Consider the following 27,497-nt stretch of genomic DNA (forward strand, 5'->3'; position numbering starts at 1 on the left):
AAGCACATGTAGAACACACCCGCGGTATCCCCTGCCTGTCGTAAGAGGCGACTACAAGGGGCGACCAAGGGATGATTGAGTTAGAGCCATGAAACTACTCTTGATTCGTACCATCATGCGGGGAACACCATGGGTTGCATGTACTTGGGAGTAGTATCACTAAATTGGTACGAAATAGGTTTGTGATTAGTTGCAGTAAAAGGCCTGGCCTGGTGGTTTCCAGTACCCGTGCTTCGTACCCATGTGAGCAACACCGCGGGTCTGGGAGTAGCCTGTGAGTTGTACCGCTATATGAGCGGCACCGTGGGTCAGCGTTGCCTGTGATTAGTACCCACTATGTGAGGAACACCACGGGAATACCGGCGCCCGTGACTAGTACACCTAGGAGAGAAGCCTTACCGGTTTGCGTTGGTTATGAGTGGCGCCATTGTGTGCGAAACACCATAGGTTTGCGTTACCTGTACTAAATACAACACTTGTGAGTAGTACCATCTTGTGTGGAACACCGTGAGTCTTCGCTACTTTTGATTAGTACCCCAACATGACAAATACCATGGTTCTACTTTACTCGCGACATGTACCATTCTGTGGGGCCTTAGTCGTGGATTTTGCACCCCTGTAGACATCAAGCATCGTTGTGCTTTATAAATGGTCCCCTGGTCAGTAATACTATTATTCATGATATTTTTATGTGTCTGATCCACTGTTTTTGATTGTTTGTTTGTTTGTTTTTTGTTTTTTGTAGGGTTCATATCCATCCATCCATTCATTTCTCATGACATTTTTTACGGTACTTTATTTTGTTCAGTGGATTAATTTGAACTTTTTGTTATTTCATTTTGTACCATTAGGGGTCGATGACCTCGATGTTAGGCCCCTTTAAACAACAAGCATCATCATCATCATCATCAAAAGCCGCCTCTGGGGCTCTTAACTTGGGAGCGTAGGTGAGCGACAGCGGGGCCTTTGGCTGAATATTGGCATTGCTTCTACTCGCTTGTGCCACCACGAACCTGCTACTCAGGCGTAGCAGGGGGAGAGGTGATACTCCCACGTAGCGCGTCCCAGGTGGCGGATAGGGGAGTCCTTAACGGCTTGCCGGCGGATTTGAGGGAAATAAAATACTTCTCGTGGACCACACACACACACACCCTGTGAGTGGGGGAGGCAGATGAAGAATACACCCGTAGTATCCCCTGCCTGTAGTAAGAGGCGATTAAAGGGGCAACCACGGGATGATCCAATTTGAACCATGAAACCACGTGTAATTAGTACCATCATGCGGGGAACACCATGGGTTGCCTGTACTTGCGCGAATGGTACCACTAAATTCGGTACGAAATGGGCTTGTGATTAGTAGCAGTAAGGAGGCTGGCCGGGTGGGTTTCCAATACCCGTGCGTCGTACCCATGTGGGCAACATCGCGGGTCTGGGCGTAGCCTGTGAGTTGTACCACTATATGGGCGGCACCGTGGGTCTGCGTTGCCTATGATTAGTACCCACTATATGAGGAACACCACGGGATAGTGCAGGTCCATGTGGTTAGTACTCTTATGTGATGAACACCCTAGGTTTGCGTTGCCTGCAAATAGCGCCGCATTCTTCATGACATTTCCTTATTTTTGGTCAGTGGATGATTTTGATTTTTCTTGGCATTTCATTTCATACCATTAGGGGCCGATGACTTCGATGTTAGGTCCCTTTAAACTACAAGCATCATCATCATCATCAATAGCGCCGCAATGTGCAAAACACCATTGATCTGTGTTACATGTGCGCATTACACTACCTGTGGATAGTACCATAATGTGTGGAATACCGCGAATCTCCGCTACTTTTGATTAGTACCGCAACATTACACATAGCATGGTTCTACTTTCCTAGCGATAAATACCATTATGAGCTGGATTTTGGATCCGTTTCGACTATACGCATAATCGATAAAGCATCGTGCTGTACAAGCAGTCCTTTAATAATAGGCCTACTATTGTTTTGTGCCAGCTTCTGTGCATGTGAGGCTTGTGGGTCGGATCCACTGATCGTTTGAAATTCATATCCGTCCATCCATTCATTCTTCGTCCTCATGCTTAGAATTTTGGTCAGTTGTGGATTTTGGAATTTTAAGTTGTCATTTCATTTGGTTTCATTTCGTACCATTAGGGGCCGATGACCTCGATGTTAGGGCCCTTCAAACAACAAAATTCAATCAATCAATCAATCAATCAATCAATCAATCAATCAATCAATCAATCAATCAATCAATCAATCAATCAATCAATCAATCAATTAATCAATCAATCAATCAATCAATCAATCAATCAATCAATCAATCAATCAATCAATCAATCAATCAATCAATCAATCAATCAATCAATCAATCAATCAATCAATCAATCAATCAATCAATCAATCAATCAATCAATCAATCAATCAATCAATCAATCAATCAATCAATCAATCAATCAATCAATCAATCAATCAATCAATCAATCGTGCCAGGTTCCTTACTTTCATATATCCTATCGGACGTTCCTTGGTCAACACTTGCTCTTTACCTACCCCGACGGTGTTAGGTTGTGAGGCGTAGGGAGGTTTCTAATTCACGCCCTTCGTGCCCTTTGCCTTTCTTTGGTCGATACCTTCATTTTTCCGAAGTTTTGGACCCCTTAATTTTTCCCCTCTGATTAGTGTTAAAAGAGGATGGTTACTTAGTGGTACTTCTCCTTAAAACCGCAATAACCACCACCACCACAGAGTACGAGTGACGTACACTAAGAAATTTTCACGCACTAGAAAGGAATTTCGGGAACTGCATGAAACCTGAAATAGTGATTTATTTCTGTTTCAGTAAGTGAGCACTTACTGAAAATCACGAACCTACTACGCTGGCGTAGCAGGAGGGGAGAGGTGATACTCCCACGTGGCGCGTCCCCGGTGGCGGATAGGACGGTCCTAACCGGCTTGCCGGCGGACTTGAAGGAAATAAAATACCTCTCGCGGACCAAACACACAGCCCCCTGTGGGTGGGGGACGCCGACGAAGAATACTCCCACGGTATCCCCTGCCTGTCGTAAGAGGCGACTAAAAGGGGCGACCAAAGGATGATTGTCTTGGAACCATGAAACTACTTTTGATTTGTACCCCAACATACCAATACCATGGTTCTACTTTACTTGCGACATGTACCATTCTGTGGGGCCTTAGACATGGATTTTGCACCCCTTTCTACATCAAGCATCATCGTGCTTTATAAGTGGTCCCTTGGTCAGTAATCAATTATGTCTGATCTTTGTTTGAGTCTGATCCACTGTATTTTGGTTGTTTGTTTCCTTTTTTTGTTTTTGTTTTTTGTTGGGTTCATGTCCATCCATTCATTCTTTATAACATTTTTTTATTTTTTTATTTTGGTCAGTGGATGAGTTTGACATTTTTGTTCTTTCATTTCGTACCATTAGGGGCCGATGACCTCGATGTTAGGCCCCTTTAAACAACAAGCATCATCATCATCATAAATTCATGCCCATCCATTCATTCTTCGTTCTCACGCTTTGAATTCTGGTCAGTGGAGAACTTTAGACCTTTGATGTGTCATTCCATTTCGTCTCGTTTCGTACCATTAGGGGCCGATGACCTCGATGTTAGGCCCCTTTAAACAAGCATCATCATAATCATCATCATCATCATCATCATCATCATCATCATCGGTTTTCTCCCCCGTGCTTTCTATACGCCTTCAATGCTTTCAGTACTTCATACTTTTTATGCCTGCATTCGTTATTGTACCAACCCTTTCCTATTATGTTCTTCCCCTCCTTTATCCTCATCTTCTCCCCTGCCATCTTTATAGTGTTTTCTATTATTTAAACTGCGGTATCGAGTCTAGTCCAGCTTTCACTATCTGGCCTATTTCTCCCTCGTAATAGTTCATAAACTTCTTCTTTAGCTCCTCCTTCCACCTGTATTTAGTAACTAACGTTTCTTTGAATGTTATTGTATTGCTTGTTAATTCCCTACCCTCTCTATCATTTACTCTGACAATAATTGGTAGATGATGTGACTTACCCCATTCCTTAACCTTCATGCTTTTAATCACAGGCAACGCATTGCTAGAGCATAGCGCCAAGTCTGTCTCCGTTATGTATGTCAGGTTCCCTAATTCGTCGCCATGCTACCATCCATTCAAAATATATAGTTCTACCGTACCACACAGCTCTAGCGACTTTTCTCCATTTTTATTACAGCCCTTATCCTCGCTCACTCTCTTTTGTAGGCCTGCATAAACTTCTTCTGCCTCCTTGTCGTACACTGGCTTCAGATCCGCAACCCTCGCATTGAAGTCCCCCATTATTAGAATATCTGCATTCTCAAAAATGTTTTGAATTCTATTAATTTCTAGTGCCAACTCATCAAAGAAATCCTTTTTCGCAAATGGAGAGGCTTCAGGAGAGTTGTAGACAAAACCAATATATAAATCTGGCTCATTATCATCGTACATCTTTATTTTGACCCACATCATCTCCTCCATTTCTGATTCAATTTGGACTATTCTAGCTTGCAAATCCTCCCTAACCATAACCATTATCCCACCCGGATATTTGCCCCTGTCGGTTCGTCTTTCTTTTGCCTTATAGAACACCGTGAACTCTTCTATTTCTACATTACTTTTCGGTGGAATCGAGGTGTCCACATATGCGAGGATATGCAAGCTTCGTAATAACTCTTTAAAAGATTCATTCTGTAACTTACTTTTAAGGCCTTCAATATTGATGCACCCTACTGTTATCTCTAGTTATTTCTTTCTCCCCTGCCCCTCACTCTGACTGTTCTTCTTAGACCTCGTAATCCTAGTAACACCCAGTTCATCAGAGTTCTCATCTAGAGTATTAACACATTCCCTATCGAGGCCACCCTCGTTTAAATTACCTTTTCTGTGCCAGAAGTCCTTGAGACTCACACGTCTGCGTTTCTGTACCAGCAATCATTCTCGCTACTTTCATGTCGGTTACTTTTAACTTATGAATAATATATCCGGAGTCCACCCAGCTTTCGCTCCCGTAAAGCAAAGTTGGTCTCAAAACAGACCGATGTAAAGATAGCTTTGTCTTGGAGCTGCCTTCCTTCTTGCAGAATACTGCTGATCGCAACTGCGAGCTCAATGCATTATCTTTACTACACCTTGATTCAATCTCACTTACTATATTACCATCCTGGGAGAACACACAACCTAAATACTTTGAAATTATCGACCTGTTCTAGCTTTGTATCACCAATCTGGCATTCAATTCTGTTGAATTTCGTACCTACTAACATCAATTTGGTCTTCGAGAGGCTAATTTTCATACCATACTCATTGCATCTATTTTCAAGTTCCAAGATGTTAGACTGCAGGCTTTCGGCACAATCTGCCATTAAGACCAAGTCGTCAGCATAGGCCAAACTACTTACTACATTTCCGCCTAACTGAATCCCTCCCTGTCATTTTATACCTTTCAGCAGATGATCCCTGTAAACCACGAACAACAAAGGTGAAAGATTACAGCCTTGTCTAACCTCTTTAAGTACCCTGAACCAAGAACACATTCTACCATCAATTCTCACTGCAGCCCAATTGTTAACATAAACGCCTTTGATTGATTTTAATAATTTACCTTTAATTCCATAGTCCCCCAGCATGGCGAACATCTTTTCCCTCGGTACCCTGTCATATGCTTTCTCTAGATCTACGAAACATAAAACAGTTAATAAAAATATCTGTTCTTATCACTTCAATATCCGATGCGTATGGATGATGGTAATATTATGTACGTAAATGATTACAAAATTGCAGCAAAATAATAGTTTTATTCCAGAACGCTGATCACTTGTACTGAGGCCCTATCACCCTATTGATCCACCTCTATCCTGAATACAGGCTCTAATACGGGCGGTTATGAAGGTATACATGTTTCTTATGGTATCCTGCGGCAGATCTGTCCATTGTTGCAGCAACTGGTTTTGTAGATCTCGCAAACGCCTAGACCTAGCTGCTGGAATTGACGTCGTAATTGATCCCAGACGCGTTCAACTGGTGATAAATCTGGGGATCAGGCAAGGCGCGGCAGTGCGTTTTGGAGACATTCCTATTGTACCGTACCCAGGGGTAAATACCCTCTAGGACGATGCCTCCATTCCTGTATGAACATCCGACTAACTCAGGGTTGGGCAGAGTGTGGGTTGGTTGTCGATTGGGTCAGGATAAAAAGTCGAAGTTCTACTCTAAAATAGCAATCAATAACAGGAAATGGAGGTATAACACGAATGAGAAACAATCATAGGGGGTAAGATGGATTTATTAATAAATATCCCCGATCAAATCACAAAATCAAGAAAGATAATAATAATTTGTAAAAAACAAAATGAACTCAAAGTATTGAAATAAATCGAAAATAGAAACGTTAATTGAATGATTATACAAAATTTGACATTAAAAAAACAAGTTCAACAAAGAACATTTATATAAATCAAGACTGAGTTTCTTCTTATAGTCCAATGTTTATATGGTATGGCAACAAGTGTACGCAAACACTGCCATGTGGTATTTTCGTATGGAGTTTCACACTATCGCATCCCAACGATACGGTTTCAAAGTTAAATTAATCCCGAGAGTCGCCGAAATTACAATTAAATAAAAGTTACATTATATTAAAAAAAGTTACGACGAAAAGAAAAATAATTAAGACGCAATGGACGCTATGTAATTTATGCAAAATACTAGGGGCAAATCCTACACTATATTTACAACAATTCAAATAATCAAACTAAACATACATATACATCGGATATCGAGTAAAGACTTAAATGCTACACTGATTCTAATGTGAATCCCGGTTCACTTCAAAAAGATCTAGACAGAACTAGATAAACCAACAATACATCAGCACTCGGGCTGTTCCCTTTACAAACAACGAGACAAGGTATACAATCACAAATAATAATGTAAAACATCATCCTGTAAGGGAAAAACATATAAATAATCCTTGGTATCATGAAGAAAGCAATGGGCAACATTGCCTCCTTCTGCTGCGTTTGGGCGCTCAACAGCGCGGTCATCCGTCATGTACTTCCGGGTAGATTACGGGCTGTAAAGAAATGTTGAACTCCACTATGCTAAAGATTGGATTTTGTCTCCCGAGGCCGCCACAAGGAAATACTGTCTCCTTCGCACATACCGACAAACACAGGCCAGGAATCAGCTTGCCATGAGATAACGCCTTTCATCAACTACACGGAAACTCACGTATATTCATTCCTTCTTAGCATGCTTGGGCCATTTAACAACATCAGACTCAATAGTCTGGAATTAACACTGTCCATTCTGATCACAATATACACTCAGAAGACACTAGGCAGGCACACACATCTGCACAATACTCTTTATCTTGTCAGGCATACAATCAGCCTGTACCAATACATTATAATTCAGCATGCAATTATTATCTCATTTTTCCTCATGAATCCCACTGGCCTTTCCACATAATGAGACGCAGTTCGAGTCCTTGGCAGACCATCAGGCAAACAGAATCCAACTTAACTTCAAAGATCTTATTTTAACAACGACGTTCTGCAGCTCCTTCTGGCAGCTTCTGTAAAACCATGCATCATGCAAAATAGCTATACCTGTCTCTCTGAATAACCGAAATAAAATGAATTAATACGTGTTTGACGTAATATAAAAATGAACCTGTCGATCTAGCCCTTCTAGCATATATATAAGGAAAAGTCGGAATATCCTACGCTAAGTAATATACACAAATAAACTACAACTAATCCTATCAATCCCTCATTTTCCCAAACATCTACTCATAAAGCAAAATAAAAATAAAATAAACATGCATTATTCTCGTATCCGAATCTATCATAGTAACAAAGTTAAACAAACACATGCCGTCTGGCTAAATTTACATGAAAATAAAAATTCTATCTACACTGCCCTAGTACCTTAACATAACTTACATATCATGCCATAAATAATACATGCGCCTTACTTTACATGACTCTCGGGATACCAGGATAGCAGCTTACATCCCCACTAATTTAGGGATCTACTCCATGTTAATCACAGCATTAACATGTGTGAATGCACTTCCTTCTTCTGCAGGTGTATCCATCATCTCGCTGGAAAATAATCCACTGGAACACAGAAGACTATAGTTGATAATCTCTTCGCTGCTTAATGCTGCGAGCCGAAATACCCTTTCTTTTTACCACATCAGCTAAACACACTGATTCACATATATATTACACACTTCACTTAAAGGGTAAAAATACAGTTTAAAAAGCAGCACACGGTTCGGTACGGAAGTTCCACGCGAATACGCGCCCGTCGCGAAATAGTGAAACAATAGCACGTTTCCACTACACTTGTTACTCAGCGGTCACTAAACACCGTCTTTATCAATTGAAAGTAAACTCTGCCAAAATTATACTATATCATTTACTCAAGTACAGTAAAATATTGTGACTGCACGATTTAAATTATCAATGAGAACCAGTTACTGTTACTGGAATAACACCACGTTAATCACGATCACCAGTCACAGAGTTAATACATCCGCACTGTTCAAATCTTTACCACAGAGATACAGAGTTAGTGCATCCGCACTGTTCAAATTTTTACTACGGAATGACGCTCTCCAGAGCTTGGGTTACTGAGGAGGCTTCGGTGACGCCAATAATACTGGGGTTCCCGGGTGTCTGAACCAACCACCAATCAGAGAGTTCATCATATATGATGACACAGTACCTATTGTGATATATTTACAAAACACAGCTAAAACACTAGCAAATCTCTTCCACCAATTTTTATAATACATTTCCAAATATATCTGACTTCAGAAACTGTGGAAAACCGATTACCTACAGAAACTGACTTTATCCACAGAGCACGTTGGTCATCCTGGAATTAATATTTGGCGCGGTGTAGCCTCCAGGTTTGCCAAATCCTTAAGTTCCCATTGGCTGAAATATCTTGCTTGGTCAGCATCTAATACACGTGTCGATCCTTGCCAGCGCTTGGGTACGCTATCCTTTCTCACGGTCATACGGAAATATGAAGCAACATCCAGCGACTTACTGTCTTGCTCAACATCCGGTATCGACTATCTTAGGATACGATGCTTTAACATGTTAGACTGTAACTTTTATAAATAAATTTCACATATTGGGTCAAATAATATTCCAATTATTATTATGGGCCGGCAGGATACGGCTCACTATGCCACCCTTGTTGTGTGTGTGTGCTTGAACATTATCCTGCTTGGAAGATCTGCCGTGAGTAGCAACACATGCTACGGAAGAATGTCATGCACATATTCGTTTCCGGCTGTGACATTTGGTAGTATCTCTTAAGGAGTTCGAGTGGTAGGTCACCCACTTTTGAATTCAGCTGAGAACGATTAAAGGAACTGCGGAGGTATGGAAGACTTCCCTTAGAGTTTCTCGGGGAGAAGCAGTGGTAATAGGTCGTCTTCGGCCATGGTGAAGCAACGCATTCTTACTTACTGAAGGGAGAAGGCCTCCAGATGTGATCTGTGCTGTAATTTAAACTTCCGAGTACCATCTCTCTCATTCTACTAGATGAAGAGCAGTCGGTAGTTTTATGAGGGAAAGTGGCCTATTTTATCGTGTTTTGAAGTTAAGTAATATTTGTTTTTAATTTTCATTTTATTGTTAACTTTGTTTTTGTTCTATAGACCTTTTCATATGTTCTTTCTTAACTTTTAATTTGAATTATACTACTGTATTTCACTTCAAAGGCGATGTCGCATTCAATTTTATTACATATTAATGTATTTGTAAAATATTTTATAGCAAAATAAGGCATTGCGAATTAGAGGCAGTGCGTATTTTAAATTCATAATCATTCTTTTCATCGTCAGTTTTTAAAAATCCCAGTCAGTGGGTAATTTTAAAACAATTAGTTATTGTTTCATTTCGTCTCATTTCGTACCATCAGGAGCCGATGACCTAGATGTTAGGCCCGTTTAAAAAACAAGCATAATCATTATCATCACCACATATCGCTGCGCCGTTAATGACCTGTGTATCACTACTAGGAGTAACCGTCTGTCGACTACGATGGCCCTCCACACCACCAAGATAGCAGTGTGGGAGGGAGGGAGGGAGGTATGTCGCGCCACAGCAAACGCAGGATTGAGGTACGCACAACGAGGTCGCCAGACAAGAACATGACCGCTGTTAGAATACAAATAAAACCAGGAACCCCTGCGGGTGCGGGACGCATGTGAAGCATACACCCACGGTATCGCCTGGATGTGTTAGGAGGCAACTAAAAGGGGCAACCAAAGGATGCTCAATTGTGAACCAGGAGGTTAACTGTGATGATTACCATCACGCGAGGAACAACATGAGTCTACTTCCCTTGCGATTAATACCACCATGTGAGGAATACCATGGGTCTATGGTTGGACCACTGTTGGACCAGTGTAAAGTAAAGTGTATGATGGAAGCTCCCCCCTGTCCAGGTTTGGTTGGAACACCCCAATGAGATGAAAAGAGGCTATCCTCACTGAGGTGTTTCGGGCTCTGGTTGTGGACATCATGGGTCTGCGTTTCAAGGAACACGACGGGCCTGGACGTTGCTTGTGATTAGTACCACTATATGAGCGACACCGTGGGTCCGCGTTGCTAGTGAATAGTACCCACTCTGTGAGGAACACCACGGGATAGTACGTGTCCCTGTGATTAGTATCTCCCCCTGTGGGTGGGGGCGGTAGAATAACACGCACGGTATCCCTTGCCTGTCGTAAGAGGCAACTAATAGTGGCCCCAGGGGTTCTGAACTTTGGAGCGTGGGTTGGCGACCACGAGGCCCTTTAGCTGAGTCCTGGCATTGCTTCCACATACACCCCCTGTGGGTGGGGGACGCAGACGAAGAATACACCCACGGTACCCCCTGCCTGTCGTAAGAGGCGACTAAAAAGGGCGACCAAGGGATGATTGGATTATAACCATGGAACTACTTGTGATTAGTACCACCACGCGGAGAACACCATGGGTCGCTATTACTTGCGCGTATTACTACGTTAGGTACCAAATAGGTTTGTGATTAGTAGCAATCAGGAGCACCGTGCGGTCAGGCTTTTACGGTACCTGTGATTATTAGCACTATATGAGCGACACCAGGGTTCTGGCTTGGCTATGATTAGTACACACTGTATAAGGAACGAGTCTCTGTGGTTAGTACGCTTACGTGAAGAAAACCATAGGTAAATGGTGCCGCTATGTGTGAAACACCATAGGTCTCTATTACCTGTGCGAATTTCATTACCTGTGACTAGTACCATAATGTCTGGAATACCGCAAGTGTACGATACTTTTGATTAGTACCTCACCATGTCAAACACCATGGTTCTACTTTTCAAGCGATAAGTACCATTATGAGAGGCCGATGACCTATATTTTGGACCCCTTTATCTTGCAAGCATCATCGATTCACTATTGAGCTCTAGAAGCAGTCCCTTGGTCAGTAGTACTATTGTCCTCCCTCAGTTTCTGAGACTGAGGCATTGCGGGTTGGCTCCACTGATAGTTTTAACTTCATATCCATTCGTTCATTTTTCGTTCTCACGCTTTGAATTCTGGTCAGTGGAGGATTTTATATTTTTATTTTTTCATTGCATTTCGTCTCATTTCGTACCATCAGGGGCCGATGACCTAGATGTTAGGCCCCTTAAAACAACAAGCATCATCATCATCATCATCATCATCATCGCTTCCACTTACTTGTGCCAGGCTCATCACTTTCATCTATCCTATTCGACCTCCCTTGGTCAACTCTGGTTCTTTTCCGACCCCGACGGTATTAGGTTCCCGAGGCCTCGGGAGTGTTTCATTTTCACGCCCTTCGTGGCCCTTGTTTTCCCTTGGCCGATATCTTCATTTTTCGAAGTGTCGGATCCCTTCAATCTTTTCCCTCAGATTAGTTTTATATAGAGGATGGTTGCCTAGTTGTACTTCCTCTTAAAACAATAATCACCACCACCACCTGTGATTAGTACCGTTATATGAGAAATGCCTACCATGGGTTTGCGTTGCCTATGAGTGCTGCTATTATGTGAGAATCACCATAGGTCTGCGTTACCTGTGTGTAGTACATTTACCCTGTGTAGTACCGCAATGTGAGGAACACCGTGAGTCTACGTTACTTGTGATTAGTACCGCTATGTTAGAAGTACCATGGTTCTACTTTACTAGCTAGGAGGGGCCGTTGACCTGGAAATTGGACCCCTTTAGACAACATGCATCATCGATTTGGGACTGTGCTTTGGAAGCAGTCCCTTGGTGAGTAAATACCATTGTTTTAAGCTTGTTTCCGGGGTAGGTGGGGCATTGCGGGTCTGACCCACTGATTGTTTTAAGTTCATAATTATTGTTCATCGTCGACTTTTCGAATTCTAGTCAGAGGATTGATTTTGGAATTATTTTTTAATATTGTGTATCTGCTGATTATTTTATATTCATATTCATCTATTCATTCTTCATTATCAAATTTACCGAGCTCGATAGCTGCAGTCGCTTAAGTGCGGCCAGTATCCAGTATTCGGGAGATAGTAGGTTCGAACCCCACTGTCGGCAGCTCTGAAGATGGTTTTCCGTGGTTTCCCATTTTCACCCCAGGCAAATGCTGGGGCTGTACCTTAATTAAGGCCACGGCCACTTCCTTCCCACTCCTAGCCCTTCCCTGTCCCATCGTCGCCAAAAGACCTATCTGTGTCGCTGCGACGTAAAGCAACTAGCATTATCAAATTTTGAATTCTGGTCAGTGGATGAGTTTTGGAATTTGAAATTGTCATTACATTTCGTCTCATTTTGTACCATTAGGGACCGATTACCTATATGTTAGGGGCTTTTAAACAACAACCATCATCTTCATAATCAAAATGGGTCCTCAAAATGAAAGTATTGTACTTCAAGAATTTGGAGGTGAATACCCCTCTGTAGTGCCATACTACAGTAAGTAAGTAAGTAAGTAAGTAAGTAAGTAATATGTTTTATTTATCCTGGCAAAGTCAGGGATGTACTCCCTTTCTTACACTTAACCAGTCTTAACCTAGAACACTTAATAATAACTACTGATGACAATAATATGATAATATGGACAATAGTAACAGTAATACCATTAACAAAAGTAACCACACTTAAAAAAAAATCATATCATCTATATAATATAAATCGTACGTAAAGTGCAGTAGTGTAGTAGTTACATTGTAGGAAAAAACATGATTTTTGAAATTCTTCCTAATAGCTCGTTATCGTTCCACCCCTTGCAGGTGGGGGACGCACATGTAGAATACACCCGCGGTATCCCCTGCCTGTCGTAAGAGGCGACTAAAAAGGGCGACCAAGGGATGCTGGTATTAGAACCATGAAACTACTATTGATTAGTACCACCACGAGGGGAACACCATGGGTCGCCTATACTTACGACTAGTACCACTATATTTGGTACACAATAGGTTTGTGATTAGTAGCAGCAGAGTGTGGTTCCCCTGTGGGTTTTCAGTACCCGTAATTAGTACCATTGTGAGAAACAGCACGGGTCTGGGCGTAGCCTGTGTGTCGTACCACTATATGAGCGACACCGTGGGTCTGCGTTGCCTGTGATTAGTACCCACTATGTGAGGAACACCACGGGGCCCGTGGGACCGGCACCCGTGACTAGTACACCTAGGTGAGGAAACTCATCGGTTTGCGTTGGCTATGAGTGGCGCCATTGTGTGAGAAACACCATAGGTCTGCGTTACCTGTACGAAGTACAATACTTGTGATAAGTACCATCTTGTGTGGAACACCGTGAGTCTTTGCTACTTTTGATTAGTACCCCAACATGACAAATGGCATGGTTCTACTTTACTCGCGACATGTAGCATTCTGTGGGGCCTTAGACGTGGATTTTGCACCCCTTTAGACATCAAGCATCCTCGAATCAGGATTCTGCTTTATGAGTGTTCCCTTGGTCAGTAATAAGTTATATATATATCCTTTTTTGAGTTGAATCCACTAATATATTTGTTTGCTCGTTTTTTTGCTTCATGTCCATCCATTCCTTCTCCATCACGATTTTTTTTCTCTTGTTCAGTTTATGATTTTGAATTTTTTGTTGTCATTTCCCTTCGTACCATTAGGTGCCGATGACCTCGATGTTAGGCCCCTTCAAACAACAATCATCATCATCATCATCATCATCATCATCATCGTTATCGTTCCTGAGAAATATATACCTAAATATAAAAAATTTGCGCGCATTGAAATGTAATGTTTGCTTTAAGCTGAGGGAGCGTGTTAGTGGTGCCGCCGTATTTAAATAACCATTTATAATACACTTCCTTTGCAAGAACTTACAGATATAATATACTTTTGGTTTCAGGAATGCTTCTTCTATTCAGAAAAGATAAAACAAATATGTTAATTGTTGATAAAGTTTCACGTAGTGTAGGACAAGACTACTTACACTATTTCCATAACTTCCAGGAAAAAATTAACAATAAGGCTGAAATATTCAGCCTTAGCTAACTCCTGTAATTACGTTTAACGAAAAAGAACTCCTTCTGCCATCAGTTCTAAGTGTGGCTGATTGTCAAACATTATTTGATTGCTTTTGAAAATACCCCTGATCACATCATCCCTTCTACAAACCTGCTACGCTGGCGTAGCAGGGGGAGAGGTGATACTCCCACGTGGCGCGTCCCAGGTGGCGGATAGTGGGGTCCTAACCGGCTTGCCGGCGGACTTGAGGGAAATAAAATACCTCTCGCGGACGAAACACACTACCCCCCTGCGGGTGGGGGACGCACATGTGGAATACACCCGCACTATCCCCTGCCTGTCGTATGAGTCGACTAAAAGGGGCGACCTAGGCTCGGACATGGATTGTGGTTTGGTATAATGTGTTGGACCTCCTGTGGATGGGAGGGGTTGCCTCTCGTAGAAGGCGACTTAAAGGGTCATGTGGCCACGGTCCCCTCTTTATTTTTTTATTTTTCCGAGGGTCAGATGTAGACCATTTCCAAATTTAGATGTTCGTGTTGCCCGGAGATGGGCCTCTTACGTGTGCCATTACGCCCAAAAGCCCGCAATGAACAACCCAAGACTCTTGCGTGGTGGGAGCGCCATGTACCTTGGCTGTAGTATCCGTCTGACAACACAGGTCCCCGCACAGCCGAATGCCAGAAGGACGTATTATTAATAATTATTTTTTAAATTTTTCTCTAAATTAGTGCTCTGTACACGCATGGGGTACATGCTATTGCGGGTGACTGGAGGAAGGGAGTCTTAGTGCTCATTGCCTCAGTCATCCCGTATTAGGCTTCGTCCAACATCGGACCCCGGGCAGTACCTGCTATGACCAGGTGGGTATTGCCTTGGCTGCTTGGTTCGGCTACAGAGACCCCTGATCGGAGTGGGTGGCATTCGGGGAGGATGCTATTGGGCATGGCTTCCAAACGAAGTCGGCTCTCTCAAGGTGGTCCCCCACCTAAGTCTTTAACTTTTGCTTCCCTGAGAGGTTCAACTCCCTGGGAACATGCGCAGCGTGAAGGAATGGGATCCAGCTTCCCTAGGTTTCTGGTCGCTACCAGAACCGATGGGCACGATTTTAAGCTGGTGAAGTCCATTCTTTTTAGTAGGCACATCGAAAGCGTCTATGGCGAACTGGAGGAACTTAAGAAAATGCGCAACGGAAGTTTGCTTCTAAAGACTCGTACAGCACTCTAAACTGATCAGTTGCTTAAGTGCGAGCACTTTGGCGAAATCCCCGTCAAAGTGGAGGAGCATAAGTCCTTGAACCTGGTTCGCGGAGTCATCTTTCACCGCGACCTTATTTTGAACACTGAGGACGAGTTGATGGAAGACATGAAGAACCGTGGCGTGACAAACGTCTGGCGCATTACGCGCAAGGTCAACGGTGAAGACGTTGCCACTGGTGCCTTCATTGTCTCTTTACAAGTTGTCAGTGTTACCAGAGAAAGTCAAGTCCACACTATGGCACTGTTACAGTGGTTATGATAGGCATCTTGCTGAGTTACGTCAGCTCATTAGTGAGTACGCAGCGAGTATAGTCTGTATTCAGGAGACCAATTTCAGACCTGGTCATCATACGGTCTTGAAGAATTTCAAACTATACTCGACAGAACGACACTATGCTCACCGGGTTTCCGGTGGCGTTGGCATTTTTGTACGTTCTGATAGCTAGAGCGAAGAGGTTCCATTAAGAACCCCTCTTGAGGCTGTAGCTGTTCGCATCTCGCTGCCTGTCATAGCAACATTGTGTAATGTGTATTTTCCACCAGGGCAACCACGAACCTACTACGATGGCGTAGCAGGGGGAGAGGTGATACTCACACGTGGCGCGTCCCAGGTGGCGGATAGGGGGGTCCTAACCGGCTTGCCGGCGGACTTGAGGGAAATGAAATACCTCTCGCGGACCAAACACACTATCCCCTGCGGGTGGGGGACGCACATGCAGAATAAACCCGCGGTATCCCCTGACTGTCGTAAGAGGCGGCAAAAAGAGGCGACCTTGGCGCGGACATGGATTGCGGTTTCGTATAATGTGATGGACCTCCTGTGGATGGGAGAGGCTGAATACATCCATAGGTAATCCCTGCCTGTCGTAGAAGGCGACTTACAGGGTTATGTGCCATGGTCCCCTCTTTATTTTTTATTATTGTTCCGAGGGTCAGATGTAGACCATTCAAAAATTTTGATGTGCGTGCTGCTCGGCGATGGAGCTCCTATGGGTGCGACTACGCTCAAAAGCCCGTGCCAGCAACCACCCAGGACGCGGCGGGTGGGAGTGTCATGTACCCGGGCAGTAGTATCCGCCTGACAACGCAGGTCCCCGCACAGCCGAATGCCAGAAGGTCATATTATTATTCATTATTTTTATTTATTTTTTCTATATTTAGTGCTATGTACACGCTATGGGGTACATGCTATTGCGAGTGACTGGAGGAAGGGAGTCCTAGTGCTCATTGCCTCAGTCATCCCGTATTAGGCATCGTCCAACATCGGACCCCGGGCAGTACCTGCTACGACCAGGTGGGTATTGCCTTGGCTGCTTGGTTCGGCTACAGAGACCCCTGATCGGAGTGGGTGGCATTCGGGGAGGATGATTTCGGGTATGGCGTCGAAACAACTTCCGCCAGCAACCTCGGGTAGTTCGCTACCCAAGCCTTTAACTTTCAATTCTCTAAGGGGGGGCAACACCTTGGGAACAGGCGCAGCGATTAAGTTCGGGATCCAGCTTCCCTAGGTTCCTGGTTGCTACCAGAACCGATGGGCAGGACTTCAAGATGGTTAAATCCATCCTATTCAGTAGGTACATCGAAGGTGTATATGGTGAACTTGTGGACCTGAAGAAAATGCGCAATGGTGGTTTGCTTCTGAAGACGAGCACTGCGCTCCAGGCCGATCAATTGCTTAAGTGCGACCATTCTGGCGACATCCCCGTCAAAGTGTAAGAGCACAAAACATTGCTTCTGGTTCGTGGAGTTATTTTCCACCGTGATCTCGTCCTGAACACTGACGATGAATTGATGGAAGACATGAAGCACCGTGGCGTGACCCACGTCCGGCGTACCACACGCAAAGTCAACGGTGAAGACGTTGCCACGGGTGCGTTCATAGTCTCCTTCAAATTGTCAGTGTTGCCGGAGAAGGTCGAGGTAACAACCTATCGTTGCGATGTGAGGCCGTACATCCCGCCTCCTATGCGGTGCTATCAATGCCAGAGATTCGGACACATGGTATCTCGTTGTTCGAATCAGTCAGTGTGTGGTACATGTGGGAAAGTAGCTCACGGCGCGGAGAAGTGCACACCTCCGTTCAAGTGCACTAACTGCTCTGGTCTTCATTCTCCTCGGGATCGGAACTGTCCGACCTATCTGAGCGAGAAGAAGATCCAGGAGATCAAGACCCTGGATGGTCTTTCCTACCAGGAAGACCGCCGTAAGTTTAATTCTCTGAATGCACCGGCCAAGACACTTGACTTCATCTTGATAGCCCAGTCCCTGCCATGTTCCTCATTTTCAACTGGAACACCTGCCCAGAAGATCGCTGCGCCCAAGCCAAAGAGAACAAGCTCGAAGGTGGGTCCGTCACGGCCTTCGACCACCAATATACCTGTGCCGGCTAGGAAACCGCACAAAAGGGGAAGAAGACAACGTCTCCTTCCCTCACGAGGTCGGCGACAGCCGAGCCCAAGCCGGCGGAGGCGGCATCGTCGACCAGGGCTGGGAAACCACCTCCCAGCCCGTCTCAACAAGAATCGACGGTGGGGAAGAAGAGCGACCTTAGCAGGCGTCCTTCCACTTCTCCTACGAATGGGGCTTCACGCCCTCCACACGGAGGGCCTGATTCCACGCCAGCGGGTCTTCCTCCTAGAAGACCTGCGCGCTCCCCTCGTAAGAGGAAACCCCACCCCAAAGCAACGTCGAAGAAATTGAAGGCATGCTTCACCTCGTCTAGTGACGGGGAGATATACGTGGAGCATGAATCTCCATCCTCGGATGGGGAGGTGAGTGTAGGTTAGGTTAGGTGGCATTACGCTGCTCCTAACCTAAACCACAACAGTCCACACTTGCATTATGGCACTGTTACAATGGAATTGTAAAGGTTATGATAGGCATCTTGCCGAGTTGCGCCAGCTCATTAGCGAGTATTCGGCGAGTATAGTCTGTATTCAGGAAACAAATTTCCGACCTGGTCATCATACGGTACTTAGAAATTTTCGACTATACTCGACAGAACGACATTATGCTCACCGGGCTTCCGGTGGCGTTGGCATTTTTATCCGTTCTGATACCTACAGCGAGGAGGTTCCAATACGAACCCCGCTGGAGGCTGTAGCTGTTCGCGTACCGCTACCTGTCATAACTACAGTGTGTAATGTTTATTTTCCACCAGGTGAGGCTCTTAACATCAATGATGTCACTGATCTTCTAGATCAGCTTCCACCTCCCTTCCTCTTGTTGGGCGATTTCAACGCCCATCACCCCATCTGGGGCTCTGAGTTGCCTTGCCCCCGGGGAAGAGAGCTGGAAACATTAGTAACAGAGCTGGATTTATGTATTTTGAACACAGGGGAACCAACACACCTCAGTGTACGTTACGGCACTTATTCTCGCATAGACGTAAGTCTGTGCAGCCGAACGTTGGTTCCGCTGTTTCGGTGGAACACACACGACGATCTTTGTGACAGTGACCATTTTCCCATAATTCTTACTTTGCTGAACCACAAATCCGTCGAGGCTCCCCCTCGATGGATTTTTAAACATGCTGATTGGCCAAAGTACACATTACTAGCTGTCTTTAACGACAAAATCAGGCGGACCGTCGGCGAGGAAATAACTTACATCACCCAGGTTATTCTTGCTGCTGCTGAGGAGTCCATTCCGTTCTACTCGGGGACTCCTCGCCGGAAGCTCGTTCCTTGGTGGAACGAAGACATAGCAGCAGCTATCAAAGAACGCCGTCGCGCTCACAAACATTACCGTAGACAGCCCACTGCGGCCAACTTGGTAACATTTAAGAAACTTCGCGCTAAGGCGCGAGTTCTTATTCGCCAAAGTAAGAAGGCTTCATGGGAGAGATAAGTGTCGTCTATGACGTCACATACTCCATCATCTCAAGTGTGGACTAAGCTTCGACGTATTTTGGGTATCCAAGGATCATCTTCTGTACCGCGAATTTCCATTGCAGGCAACATCGTCACTGAACCCCTCCTGATTGCTGACCATCTCGCTAGTCATTTCGCGGATGTATCTGACTCCGGGAATTACAATCCTGATTTCCTCGCTCTGAAGCGGGAGGCGGAACGTTCTCACGTTAGCTTTGCCTCTCAAGCTTCAGAGGACTACAACGTGCCCTTTACGGAGTGGGAACTCCGCAGCGCCCTAGCGCTTTGCAAGGACACGTCTCCTGGACCGGACAACATCCATAACCAGATGTTGAAACACCTTAGTGATGATAGTTTACTATATCTCCTTCGTGTGTTCAACCGAATCTGGATGGAGGGTGATTTTCCGTCTCAGTGGCGAGAGGGCATAGTTATTCCTGTCCTCAAGCCAGACAAAGATCCTAAGTATGCAGGAAGTTACCGACCGATTTGCCTTACAAACTGCCTGTGTAAGCTGTTTGAGAGGATGTTTAATCGCCGACTCGCGTGGTGTCTGGAGAAACAAGGACTCTTGTCCGAGTACCAATGTGGATTTCGAGCCGCTCGATCCACCACTGACCACTTGGTACGCCTGGAGAGCTCTATCCAGGATGCGTTTCTCCGCAAACAGCACTTGGTAGCTGTTTTCTTTGACTTAGAGAAGGCTTATGACACCACATGGCGATATGGTATCCTTTCAGCCCTGCATCAGTGGAGATTCCGAGGTAACTTGCCGGCGTTTATTGCGAATTTCTTGTCCCTCCGTCTATTCCGTGTCCGAGTAGGTAGGACATATTCTCAATACCACGTACAAGAAAATGGAGTCCCACAGGGATCGGTCCGTAGTGTCACTCTGTTCGCGATTGCCATCAACGGTATTGTTGCTGCTGCTGGTCAGCAGTTATACCGTCGCTATATGTGGACGATTTTGCTCTGCACTATAGCTCGCGTAATATGGCAGTCGCAGAGCGACAATTACAACACGCTATTAGGAGGGTGGAGCAGTGGACCTTAGAACATGGCTTTCGGTTTTCTGCCGCAAAGACCTCTGTTGCCCACTTTTGTCTTCAACGTACTTTTCACCCCCATCCTGAGCTTTGTTTAGACAACGTCGTTCTTCCAGTTGTTGATACTTACCGATTTCTATGGGCTCCTTTTTGACAGCAAATTATCGTGGGAGCCACTCGTGCGGCAGTTAAAAGTACAATGCACTAGGAAGCTTAATATCCTTAAGTTTCTTAGCAGCATGTCTGGGGGGGCTGACAGCACGGTGCTCCTGCGATTCTATCGGGCACATATTTTATCCCGGTTAGACTACGGCAGTGCAGCATATGGCTCCGCAAGACCAAGCGTTCTTGCGAAGCTGAACAGTATCCCCCACAGCGGGGTTAGGTTGGCGACGGGAGCTTTTCGTACAAGCCCCATCGCTAGCCTGCTCGCTGAGTCTGGTGTGCCGCCTTTACACCTGAGGCGCCAGCAACTTCTACTTACATATACTGCAAATTTGCGACAGATGCCACTTCATCCAAGCTATCCTTGCGTGTTCAACAATGGCAACCGTTTGCTGTACGCTGCTCGTCCTCGAGCGACGCGGCCGGTTGGGATACGCTTGGATAGCAGTTATGAATTGTTTGACGTACCTTCGGTTCCTTGCCTTGTCAGACAACCAAGTGGGGTACCTCCGTCGGTCGTACGACGACCTGAAATAATCCTGGATCTGCACACTGGCCCAAAGGAAAACACGGACCCTTCGATTTATCGGAGGCTCTTCCTGTCCGTTGTTGGCCGCTATCCAGGTTCAGTCGTCGTTTACACGGATGGTTCAAGGACAGATACGAAGGTGGGCTGTGCGTTCGTTGTTGACAATGATAGGTTCCTTTTTGCTCTTCCGGCAACCTGTAGTGTGTACACAGCAGAGCTCTATGCTATCTGTGAGGCTCTGCGGTACGCACTGTACAATGAGCGCCGACACTTTCTTCTGTGTACTGACTCCTTGAGTTCGCTCCAGTCTACAGATACCTGTTTCCCTCGGCACCCTCTGGTGCAGCTAATCCAGGACCTGCTGGCCGTGTGTTGGGATGCTGGCACCTGAATCTCGTTTCTGTGGCTCCCAAGCCACATGAGCATAGAGGGAAACGAGTTAGTAAATCAGGCTGCCAAGGAGGCAGTTACACTGCCCCCGTTGCCTTTCAAGGTTCCAGTAAGTGGTATTCGCTCCCAGCAGGAACAACGAAGGTATGGAGGACTTCCCTTCGGGCTTCGCGGAGGGAAGCCGTGGTATTATGTCGTCTTCGGATCGGCCACGGTATCTTGACTCACTCGCATCTTTTGAAAGGAGAACCCCCCCGGTGTGTACCTGCGGCGACCATCTTACCGTGGTGCACATCCTTACGGAGTGTGTGGACCTGGTCGCTCTGCGCCGTCGTTTTAACCTTCCGAGTACTATCTCCCTTATCTTGTATGATGACGAGCAGTCAGCAGACCTCGTCGTCCGCTTTATGAGGGATAGTGGACTGTTTTCTCGTGTGTGATGCTGTCCTTTGTCCTAGTGTGTTTTGTGTCACTTTCACTTTTATCCTATTGACTTAATTTTAGTTTGTGTTGCGTATTTTAATGTGTTATTTTAACGTCTCTCGTAAATTATGTACTACCAGGCAATGCCTTATTCTTTTGTTTTCCTATATATTCTCTTATTTTATTAGAAAATAAGTCATTGCGTATTAGATTGCTTTAATCTCACCCTCATTTTTCTTCATGACCATTTTTTTTAAACTCTGGTCAGTGGATATGTTTTTTTAAATTTTAACTTCATCTCTCATGTCGTTTATCTCGTTCCATTAGGGGCCGAAGACCTTCGATGTTAGGCCCCTTTAAACAACAGGCAACATCATCATCATCATCATCGTTATACCTGCTCGCGTTTCACACCACAGAGGCCCAATGTACCTTAAAAGTAACGATTGGTTGGTACACCTATACGCACATTTGAATTTTCAGCTGAAACTCTGAACTTTGAAACCAAATTAATTCAACCGTTTATCAGAAGATGTCACTGTGTTAATTTAGAATTGTTTTTGTTTACTATTACCAAGAAGTGTGGACATTCTCTCACAGATGTCTCTACCAAAAAACTATGATCTTGCACCCTGGGGCGAAGTGATGGAACTTTTCTTGAAGATATTTTCTACTCATAAGTTTTCCTATAACTAAATTTTGTTCTTTCATTTCTGGGATGGCAATATAAATCTTTTCTTTCCGCCAGTTTTGAAGTTAGCCAATCAATAATTTCTGTCATTAATTTTCAGCCAGTGGTATCTTTCTTCCACAATTTTTGAAGTGTAAATTTTAGTTATCCACTAAACGACTGTGGGTGTGTCTTAATCATTCGTGAATGGTCTCGAATCTTCCACGAGGGTATAAAAGCTGCTGATTTTCTGGTCTCTCGGCCACTCGTACAACATCTAGCTTAGTGTATGGAAGTATAGCAGGAGGCGGGAAGCGCCTCTTTCATCCGCCAGCAGTTCTTCTATAAGGTAATGGCCTTTTAACATCTTTATTTCTTGCTAGCTCAGCGGTGTAGCCGTCGGGGAAGGTACGAATCCTTTTCAATGTAACCTACCTTTCTAAAAATGTAACTTAGTTCCGGCTGATGTAAAAGTTTCTTATTACTTTAATTGTAAATCGGGGATAGAGAGTGCTTTACCCTCTCGAGCTCCCCTTCATTTTGATCTGAGGTGACTACGTTTTCGTAACCGATTTTCTTCTCTTTCTTTATGTATTAACATTTTCTTAGACGAGTCACCTCCCTAGTGTGGGAATAGCCCCTGTTGTATCGGCCTAGCGCCTCTTAGGTTTTAACAAGTTTTCATGTAGGAGCGCAAGTTACGCCTCCATTCATATTGGTATTTTGGGCCATTTGATTAACCTATTATTTTTCTTTTAAGGCCCTATAGGCTGGGTACAACATACCCCTGTTTAATTCTTGTAAGTTGCGCCTCGATGGTGAGTGATTGTAAAGCATTGTATTGCCTTTAATAGGCTTGAAAGATTGAGAGCGGGTCAGTTCGTTATGGTGTTTTGAAAGGTGCCTCTACTAGGCTTGACATTACTAGGTGGAAGCAAGTGCTCCAGGTAATTAGGGGTTTTCTGCCCTTTGGTAATTTGTGATTGTGAGCTGAGAGCTCAAGGATTGTAAAATTGGGGCTCGAAGCCCAGGATTTGTAAATACCCCTTAATTTGTGCTTTCGTTTGTAAAGTTATAATTGTACCTGTTTTTTTCATTGTTATTTCACCTAGTGAAAATTTGTTAAATGTTGTTGTCTATTGAAAATATAACCTTTATTTAAATTTTAATCCATCTTTCGGACTTGTAGTTAGACCCATTCCAGCCCGCACCTTCTTTCACCTCTGCTGTTCCACAGATACCTCGGAACAGTTTTAAAGGGCATAGCAATGACGTTCGGTGATTCCATATTACTAATATTTTGATTATGAAATTTAGACTATGATTTCAAACCTTTTAAATGTCGCATAACTTGCGTTTGAATTACGCCTATTTTAGCTTTGAGTACATCACAAACACAAAAATTTAAACAAATTGTGGCGATACTTATATAAATTTAGGCCAAGTTTTTGGTTTCCCTACTGGCGTTTCGCATTGCAATCAATCTGCACAAGTAAATTTACATTTCAGCAGAACGTTCTCTCCACGCACTCCTGTAGAAGAGTCCCGTGCCAACCTTCTGGTTAGTATTACTCCTACTCCTACTTCTAGTCCCATCACATCCCACTCAAATCGCATACAAGCCTTTCATTGGTCGGTTGGGACCAAAATAACTACCGTACAGCTCCGTAGCTAGTCTTCCGACACTAAAATGTAAAAGATTATGTCGACACATACACATACACCAAGTTTTATGGTTTCGCAACTGGTATCACATAATACGATTAATCTACACACATACATTTACATTTTACTAATCACTGGCCAACCTTCTGTTCTGATTATTCCTTCTCTTAGTTCCACCATGTCTCGCTCATATCGCATGCAATCGTCTCATTGGTCGGTTGGGAGTTACAGAACTAAAACTCCGTAGCTAGTCCTTCCTTGAAGAGTTCCTCATACCGAGTAGGGTTGGGCATACCGGAACATTCAGTTGTTCCGCAACATTAGGAGCTTGGAGGCGGAGCTTTTCGGTACAGAGTGCCGCCACACGGGACGCGGGACTGTAACTGCATAGTAGAGAGAGAGAGAGGCAACATGACATCCTCCGCGTCAGCTGGAATGTGCCTGTACCGAACGTGCTGTGTTGAAGGCCGCACTAGATAAGCTAGTTGGCCTTGGCTGTGTGCAGTGGGCACTTGGGACACGGGGCTGTAACTGCGCAGTATAGAGCGTTCCAACCTTAAATTGCAGTATAGCAGTAATGGGATAATTCCGTCTCTTTCCTTCTCTCATGTTTTGCGGATAGCGCTGTCCTACTCTAATGCAGCGGGTTTGCCAAATATCCGTAAATCAGAATGTTATCGGTTAAAATGGGTAAATATCGTGTTATGTATAGAATTTCAAGGCGCATTCGATGCCGTTAACAAACAAAATGTAAAAAAAATACTTTAGTGTGAAAATGGTAATATAATGGAAAGTTTCGCCAAATGCAAAATCTTCATTGCATAGAACTTATCATGTCATAACTCCTATTTTATATTCATTACTTTCCTAATTTTTTCACTACTGGTAAAGAAACATTTCAGCTCGATGTAGATAAGTTTATTTTTAAATTTAAATAATAACAAAATGCAGTATATGCGTTTATTTTCAGTCATGTTCAAGGAATTTTATGTGCAGGCACGAAAAAGTCAGTCGCTGGCCAGCGTCTTTCCTATTGAATTTGCATGGGGGGTCAAAGCGAGGCAAATGGTCTTCAGATATGGAAGTTATTTTTAAAACAATCCCGAAGTTATTATCTTGCTTAGTTCTTAATTTGTGACAGGAGAAATATCTGCCTTGAATTTTTGTTCCGCGCGTGACTCGGCTGGCTAGCTGGCTGTCTGTCTGGCTGAAGTACCGGTAGTGATCTCCCAAACATGCGCTTTAAACATTTCCAGACAGCAGCATGCAGTGCAGTGCCCATTTCGTCAGTAGTATGTATAATAGTGATTAAATACATATCAGTGACATATGTACAATTCTTGAGGGAAAGTGTATTTCGTTTGTGTAGTTCGTGAGTTCGTGCTCGTGCGTGAGGATCTAATTTCGAAGAAAAAGTGCAGAAGGATCATGGCGTGGTTAAAGCAAAGCAAACGGTCGTCGGATATGGAAGTTATTATTAAATCATACCATTCATACCTCAAGTCCTTAGCTCGTTATCTCTTAATTTATGACAGGGAGAACGTCTCGTTTGTTTACGTTTCACGAGTGACTGGGCTGGCTGAGCTTTTAAATATACTGACAGTCGTGTGCAGTGGTATTCATTTAATCAATATTATAAGATTGATTAAATAAAGGTCAGTGATATATTATATATATATATATATATATATATAATATTTAATGGCGTGTGGCCTCCGAAGAGGACGAGTGCAGGTCTTTCGAGTTGACGCCGCATAGGCGACCTGCGCGTCTATAAGAATCGCGCCCTACCTCTGATGAATTCTAATGATGAAGACAGCACACACACCTAGCCCCCGAGCCATTGGAATTAACCAATGAAGGTTAAAATCCCCGACCCGGCCGGGAATCGAACCCGGGGCCCTCTGGACCAAATGCCAGCACGCTAACCATTTAGCCATGGAACCGGACAAGATCAGTGATAAATGTATAGTTCTTGAGGACAAGTGGATTGTGTTTGTTGTGTTTGTGTAGTCTGTGTAGTTGTCAGTTCGTGCGGGGGGGTTCTTAGTTCGAAGAAAAAGTGCAGAAGGATGTACAATGGATCGCCAAATGAAAAAGAAACGTTCCGTAGGTAAACTCAGGGGAAAAGAACGCAATATTTTAATGAGTGTCCTGGATTATTTTTTATAGTCTATCCTGCAACAACAACAAAAAAAGCAAAAAAACAGAAGGACGGCAGAAAAATGCATGGAAAATTAAATACGATGAAATTTTGCGAAGTGAAGTGCGTCGGGTGGTTCACTCTCTTTTATTTGCTAACATACCACCGACATTGAACGTGATTTTGAGTCGGGTAAATGGAGAAGATTCTTTGCCATGATTTTCCACAACTACGTTGTATCGCTTCTTACATGATATAGGCTTCCGTTATTTAAGACGGGGTAATAAAGCAGCTTTCATTGAAACCGACGAAATTATTAATTGTAGGCACAGATATCTCAGGGAGATAAAACGTTTGAGGGCACAAAATAAAGTTATAATTTACACAGATGAATCGTGGGTAAATATTGGGCAGACAGTGACAAAAGAATGAAAGGATACGACAGTGAAAAGTGCACGGCAGGACGCCATTGAAGGGGTGAGTTCGGGACTTAGGCCACCGAAAAGCCGAGGACCGTGATTTGCCTTAGTCCACGCGGGTAATGAACATGGTTTTGTTCCAAATGCTGAACTAACATTTTTATGCCATAAAAACATAAGACAACTGGGCAAATTACGTGAAGGAAGTAAAGAAAAATGAAAGAGATCTGTGGAAAGCAGACGAATTACAGGACGATGTCGACGATAAAAAGTTTTTAATACGACGTTCTTCATCGTCCGGATCATTCTCAAGTTCATCTCCCGAACCCGGTTCATCCAAAGCGGGAACATTGTATTTCACTCTGTCGG

This window comes from Anabrus simplex, chromosome 4 (assembly GCF_040414725.1).
Source record: "Anabrus simplex isolate iqAnaSimp1 chromosome 4, ASM4041472v1, whole genome shotgun sequence".
Taxonomy (NCBI): domain Eukaryota; kingdom Metazoa; phylum Arthropoda; class Insecta; order Orthoptera; family Tettigoniidae; genus Anabrus; species Anabrus simplex.